This window comes from Oncorhynchus kisutch, unplaced genomic scaffold, assembly GCF_002021735.2.
Source record: "Oncorhynchus kisutch isolate 150728-3 unplaced genomic scaffold, Okis_V2 scaffold2539, whole genome shotgun sequence".
NCBI lineage: Eukaryota > Metazoa > Chordata > Actinopteri > Salmoniformes > Salmonidae > Oncorhynchus > Oncorhynchus kisutch.
Window position 1 is genome coordinate 221 of NW_022264484.1, and position 7280 is coordinate 7500.

Here is a 7280-nt window from a genome sequence, read left to right on the forward strand (position 1 = left end):
GAAAACGGTAGTGTGTAAGTAAACCAAGAGAAATGGTCAGGGTGGCAACTGATCATTCCGAAGTTTATTTAAGGAAATGGAAATAGATGTAGAGCAGGAAACGTGTTTTAGAACACTTGTCCGGCGTTGCCGGAGGACATCAGACGTGATGGAGGCCAGATCTCACTAGAATGGTTGAGAGCGCTCTTAGATGATTGGAAAAGGGAAGGTGCCTGGGATGGATGGCTGCCGCTGAGTTTTACCTCAAGTTTTGGGGTATACTTGGACCAGTTGTCCTCGAAGTCTTGAAGGCCACCTTGAGACGGGGGTCCCCGGGGGGATCAATGGCTGTTTGGTGTGCTGTCACTTCTTTATAAGAAGGGGAAGCAACTGACCTTGCAACTGGCGGCCGTTGACCATGCTTGTGCGTAGATTACAAGATTCTTGCAAAGGTTTTTAGCAGACCGGTTGCGCACAGCCCTTCCCTACGTCGTCCACGAGGATCAGTACGTGCGGGTATGAGGGCCGTGTCTATAAGATGGAACCTACAGTTGATCAGGGACTCCATCGCCTGGGTTGAAGATAGAGGCTGCCTTTAATGTTAGCAGCGCTAGATCAGCGAAAGCCTTTGATCGCGTGAATAGATCTTTTCTATTCAGGGTGTTAGGTAGTATTAGAATTTGGGGAGAAGTTTATAGGATGGATCCGTACATTGTATGTCGGAGCTGGGTGCCGATGTAGTGTAATAGTCACTTAGGTGACGTTTTTGACCTCTCGTCTGGGTCAGGCAGGATGCCCACTCTCGGCTCTCCTCTTCGTTCTGTACATGGAGCCTCTGGGGCTGCCATTAAGGGCAGACACAGGGGTGGAGGGTTTTGTTGATCCCTGGAAGCGTGGGCGCGTGTTAAGATGACGCAGTACGCCGACGACACTTCCTTGCTGCTATGCAAGGACTCGTGCTTGTACAAGTTCCCTTGCCATCATTGGGGATTTCACCCGAGCGTCGGGGGCGTTTCTGAATCATGCAAGTCTTCCGTTAAGTTTTTTCGGGAAGATGGCGCGGTAGGACGGATGTGCCCGTGGGGTTATCTCTCTGTGAAGGGGCCCTGAGATTCTCGGGGTCCATTTTGAGACCCTCCGGCTCAGCGACGCTGAACTGGAACATGAGTATATCGCAGTTGTTCAGAGAAAGCTAGCAATGTGGAAGGCTAGGTCTTTGTCTTTTATAGGTAAGGTCCTGGTCCTAAAGGTGGATGTATTGCCATCTCTTTTGTACTTGGCGTACATCTACCCATTGCCGGCTTGTCTGAGAAGATATCTAGTGAGGCACGTGTTTCATTCATGTGGGGTTGCAGGTACGAGTGGGTCGCCAGGGTGCGCATGCTCTGTCCCATCGGGAGGGAGTAGGGGGGTACCACATCTCCCCCTCAGCTGGACGCAATTTTTGTTTCTTTTTTGTTGACGGAGCTTGCTCAACCAGTTATACACCCGTCCGGTTACCTCCTGCGGGTGTTCTTCTCGTATCAGGCGAGAAGCGTAATGGGTGTTCTAACGCGGGTCCTCGGGCGGAACAGCTGCCGTGGCACTTTGGCCATGCGGCAAGTGGCTGCGTGCGCACCCCGAGGTTGAAGTTGCCCGGTAGGTTAGATCACAGGCACCTGTACGAGGAGGTCAGACAGGCAGGGAGTCCTGCGCCTGTAGCGGGCATCGTCAGTGGTCTGGGAGGGAGTGCAGGCGCGGTCCTGGACACAGGCTCAAGGACCCGAATTGGTTGAGCCTTCATAAGTGCTTGCCGGTACGTGCTATTATGTACCGGCAATAGTTTGTCGCGATCCTCCACCTGTCCAAGATCTGCTTGTGGCAGGGAGGAGACTTGTGCGCCCATGCCTCTTCTGGGACTGTCGCCTTTGCCGGACTAGTCTGGGCTAGGGCACGGTGTGCTAGGTATGGTTAGGAGCGACTTTTTGGCTGACTTGGGCTAGGTTAGAGCGAGGCGTAGGGAGAGCGAGGGGTACAGAAAGGGACAGGTTCTGCTCTGGCTTCTCATGAGTCTCTTTAAAAGGGGGTGTGGGAAGGCCAGGCAGAATTTAGTTAAGACAAGGGAGAGATTGGGGGGGAAGGGATAGTAAGGAGGGTGGAAGGTGATGTGAGGGGGAGGATGAAGAGGGAGGAGATAAAGTGTGGGCAGCAATGCGGCACGGGAGAGAGGTGGAAGGGGGGATTAGGGCTGGGAGTGTTAGAGTGAGGTTTGTAAGGGGATAGATTAGGGAAGGGAATATAGGAATGGTTAGGTATTGGTTAGGTATACGGGGAGGGACGATGCTCCCCTGGGTTTGTTTTTGTAAATAGTGTTAAAAAAGAAAGAATGAGAAATATGATTTTGTATAATAAGAATGGTATTTGACATAATAAATTATTTTTTGTATAAAAAAAAATCTGTTCTTATCAGTTTAATATCTGATACGTCCCCCATAGGGGGACTACATATTAAATGGATTTTTCGAACAGGGAGTCGGAAATGGGGCTTGCTCCGTCCGCTCCACGCATCGACCCGGTATTGCAGTACCTCCGGGAACGTGCAACACTTTTCCCGTTGTCAAGAAAAATACTCATTCACAAAGCTATGTAAACAGCTAGCTTAGCTTAGCTTAGCTTAGCTTCTCTCTTAGCTAGCTAGCTAGCAGAAAGAGAAGAAAGAACATTCAAACTGAAAAAAAGGGCGAAGCGCCTTTCAATGGGGTCCCCCGTTTCCCGCCATTTTACCTAAAAAAAAAAAAAAAAAAGCCAGGATTGTGTGTGTGTGTGTGTGTTTGTGTGTGTGGGTGTGTGTCTCTGTCTCTCTGTCTCTCTCTGTGTGTGTGGGTGTGGTGTGTGTGTGTGGTGTGTGTCTCTGTCTCTCTCTGTGTGGTGTGTGTGTGTGTGGTGTGTCTCTGTGTCTCTCTCTCTGTGTCTCTGTGTCTGTGACCTTCTTTTCATCCACAGCCCTCAAACTTGGAAGAGTGGGTTCCGGGAGCACCCGCGGGGACCCGGCCTACAGTGCACAGAGTGTGTCTCGGGCCCCCGGCCTCTGACTTCCATGACTCTGGTTTCTCTTCATACGCACAAGCCTTTCGCCTTTTACTAAAGACTTCCGTGGAGAGGAACACTTATGAGTTCAATGTATTTTTTGGAGGGCTTTGCTTCTTGCAGAGCCCGGTATCTTGTTTCAAGAGAAATTGACATAGATGAGCCAGGATAGTGACTTAAAGACGCATTAGCGACTTTTTACAAACACCTGTCGTCTGTCTGTCTGTCTGTCTGTGCCGGGGAACGGTGGTGGCTGGGATTGGAGGAGCGGCTCTTGCCAACCCACCCGCTGAGGTCTGCCGAGACCCCCGGGGCCCGGCGGTTGCAGGGTTCCATTTGTGGGTTATCGCTTCTCGGCCTTTGGCTCAGTTCAAGCTTGACCCGAGGTGTCCTAGAGCCCCTGAGCCAAGAGGTCGTCCCAGGGAGACGCGGTACAACCTTTGGGATTTTTGGTTCTCACTCTTTTTTTTTTGGAAAGTGTGGAAACGTGTGCGTCATCCTCAGTGTGGAGATGGCACAAAAATTCATCATATAGGTCGGTCCCAGGATTGGACTTGCGAACACGATAAGATTTTCATGGAGAGAGAAGACCAAAAGAGCCGTTTGGAGTGAAATTTTCGGTAGGACCATATTGATTGGATACTGAAGCTGACAGTAAAGGAGGTCTTTTGCCTACAAGGGAACTCGTTGGAGGGAGTCTTCGATTGTGGCGTTCTACACGGAGAGTAAACATGATGAGGTGCTAAGAAGGTCAAAGAAGTTGGAGCAACGGGGCGATGGGGTCACTACGAGGTCAAGAGTTTGGCGAAAAATAATTTCAGAATGGTGACGGTGAACATTTACAACCCCTATGTAAAAGATGAGAAAGTGAGGGCCTTCCTGGGGAGGTATATGGATGGTGTCTCCTCAGGAAGGCACCTCACAGACTCTTTGGGTTTTGGACGGGGAGGAGAGGGTTTTCAGGCCCTCCTCAGGGAAGATCCTAAGGGATTGGGAGGGTACCTCCATCCCCCGGCGATGTTCTCCCTGGGGGCTGACAGGGGGACGTTATACTACGCACGTCAGCCCCCATTCTGCAGGCGCTGTAGGGCCTATGGACACATCCTGGCCCTCGTGCAGCACTCGTAAGTGCAGATTTTGTGGATCGGGAGAGCACGAGGCCAAGGACTGTGACGAGCCGAAGGCGTGCCACGGGTGTGGTTCCACTCAGCACCTGTGGCGCGATTGCCCGGCTTCGTCAGCGGTCATACGCGTCTGCAGTTGGAGGGGGAGCAGGAGCGGGGGATGGGGAAGAAGAGGAGGGCCAGTCCAGGAAAAGGACCAAAAAAAAGAAGAGGAGAAGAAGAATGAAAATAAAGGAAAGGAAAGAAAAAGAAAACAACAGTGGAGGGAGTTGGTGGGGGAGGGGGTGCCTGGGGCAGGACATGTGGGAGGGGTGCCTGTGAAAGGACTGGTGGAGGGGGGGGGGGTGCCTGGGGCAGGACCTGTGGGAGGTGGTACCTGTGAAAGGACCGGTGGAGGGGGGGGGGGTGTCTGGGAGGAAGGGCCGGTGGGGGGGGGGGGGGGGGTGCCTGGGGCAGGAAACGGTGGAGGGGGAGGGAGGGAGAGAGGGGGTAAAGGAGTGGGGGGATAGCCTGTCGGGCTCCTAGAGGAAGAGTTGAGGGAAATGGTGGAGGAGCTAGCGGGAAGGGAGGTTGTGTCTCCCCGCTACCCTTCTTCACCAAAAAGAAGAAGGAGAAGAAGGGAAGAGGAAGGGGAGCTCGACAGGAAGTGAGAGGGAGGGGGGTGTGGAAGGGGAGGGGGGGGCTAAGAGATCGACGGGGGGGGGGGAGGGGGGAGTTCATTGGCCTCCCTGTTTGCCTCAGCCCCTCAAAATTTAGTGGGGGGTGACTCCATGGAGGGGTCTGGGGGCTGTTTGTCGGAGGGATCTCAACTCCTGTTTGAGGAGATGGGATCCCCTGCACTCAGCCCCGAGGCAGACAGGGAGGGGGGGTTGGAGGATGGGGAGGAACCCAGGATGCAGGGCAATAGGCCTAACACACTGCCTGCATCCTGGGTTGGGGAGATGGAGGAGGACGGGGGGGCGTCAGGAGGAGAGAGGACGTCCCCGCCGGTGGAGATGGACCAGGGGGAGCATCGGGTGAGTCTCCTGGTTTTTTCTTTGGGTTTTGGGTTAGATTATAGGTAATGGTTAAATAAACATGTCTGTTTCTGTTTCTTTTTTTAGTTTAAATGTTAGAGGGTTGAGGGATTTTGTTAAAAGGAGGGCGGTATTTAGTTATTTAGAGGGGGTGGGCTTTGATTTCTGTTTTTTACAGGAGGTTCACCTGAGGGATGGTGGGGATGTGATTAGATTTAGGAGAGAGTGGGATAAAGGGAAATCTTTTTGGGGCATAGGAGGGGTGCACTCTACAGGGGTAGGAATATTGTGTGGTAATAGAGAGATAAAGGTAGAGAGCACATTTGTTGTAATGCAGGGTAGAGTATTGGGGATAGATGTAGTGTATAGAGAAGCTAGGTATAGGTTAATTGGGGTATATGGGCCACAGGTGGCGGCAGACAGAAGGGAGATGGTGACTGTCTGGCGCCCCTGTGTGTCACAAATAGGCACTTGGTGATAGGAGGGGACTTTAACATAGATTTAGGGGTAGGTGGTGATAGTAGTGCGGGCGCAATCACCGGGCTAATGGCTTGCCATGGTCTGGTTGATGGCGGCCTGCATACTACTCCGGTAATGGTCGGTCCTACATGGCGCAACTCCAGGGGGGTTGCGCGGAGGCTCGACTACATTTTTATATCCAGGTCTTTGGGTCAGTTGTCTGGGCGCCTGTTGCCTGTGTTCTTCACGGATCACGACGGGGTGTTCCTGCAGGTGGGGTCGCCAGTCTGCCTCTTCGGTAGGGGGTACTGGAAGTTAGATCGGGGTATACTGGAGGAGCAGGCTTTCGTTGACGCATTTTTTGTTTCTTTCGAAGGCTTGACGGCCTCCGGTCTATGTGCGAGGGGGTGTTAGAGTGGTGGGATTTAGTGAAGGTGAGAATTAGGGCTTTTATAATAGGCTACTGTAAAAGGAAAAAAAGGGAGGAAAGGAGGGAGGTGGATCGTATCCAAAGGTTAGTTGAACTTGAGTACGAGGCAGGCAACCTCGGTGGGGTCAATTGACTGGGAGAGATTCGCAGCCCTAAAGGCGCAGCTCAGGGAGCTGCAGGAGCAGAAGGCTCGAGCTTTCCTGGAGCGTGCGCATAGTGGCTTTCTAGAACATAATGAGACTTGTTCCGCTATGTTCTTTAAGTCGGTTAGGGCCAGGCAGAGTAGGAAGGTAATGCATGGCGTTAGGGAAGAAAACGGTAGTGTAGTAAGTAAACCAGAGGAAATGGTCAGGGTGGCAACTGATCATTTCCGAAGTTTATTTAAGGAAAGGGAAATAGATGTAGAGCAGGGAAACGTGTTTTTAGAACACTTGTCCCGGCGGTTGCCGGAGGACATTAGAGACGTGATGGAGGCCCAGATCTCACTAGAAGAGGTTGAGAGCGCTCTTAGGAGGATGGGAAAAGGGAAGGTGCCTGGGATGGATGGATTGCCGGCTGAGTTTTACCTCAAGTTTTGGGGTATACTTGGGCCAGTGGTCCTCGAAGTCTTGAAGGCCATCCTTGAGACGGGGGTCCCGGGGGGTTCAATGGCTGTCGGTGTGCTGTCACTTCTTTATAAGAAGGGGGAAGCAACTGACCTTGGCAACTGGCGGCCGTTGACCATGCTGTGCGTAGATTACAAGCTACTTGCAAAGGTCTTAGCGGATCGGTTGCGCACAGCCCTTCCCTACGTCGTTCACGAGGATCAGACGTGTGGGGTTGAGGGCCGCTCTATTCGATGGAACCTACAGTTGATTAGGGACTCCATCGCCTGGGTTGAAGATAGAGGGCTGCCTTTAATGGTAGCAGCGCTAGATCAGGCGAAAGCCTTTGATCGCGTGAATAGATCTTTTCTATTCAGGGTGTTAGGTAGATTAGGATTTGGGGAGAAGTACATAGGATGGATCCGTGCATTATATGTCGGAGCGGGGTGCCGAGTAAGTGTAAATAGTCACTTAGGTGACGTTTTTGACCTCTCGTCTGGGGTCAGGCAGGGATGCCCACTCTCGGCTCTCCTCTTCGTTCTGTACATGGAGCCTCTGGGGGCTGCCATTAGGGCAGACACAGGGGTGGAGGGTTTGTTGATCCCTGGAAGCGGTGGGCTGC

General features: G+C 52.4%; 1 non-coding gene and 1 pseudogene across 1 annotated transcript; both read left to right on the forward strand.

Moving 5' to 3' along the window:
• The first annotated feature begins 2387 nt into the window (after window positions 1-2387).
• Window positions 2388-2566, forward strand: LOC116370430 (uncharacterized; annotated as a pseudogene).
• Window positions 2567-3056: 490 nt separating this feature from the next.
• On the forward strand, window positions 3057-3172 carry LOC116370426 (U5 spliceosomal RNA). The gene has a single exon (XR_004208732.1). It is a non-coding gene; the product is annotated as a U5 spliceosomal RNA (small nuclear RNA).
• The last annotated feature ends 4108 nt before the right edge of the window (window positions 3173-7280 follow it).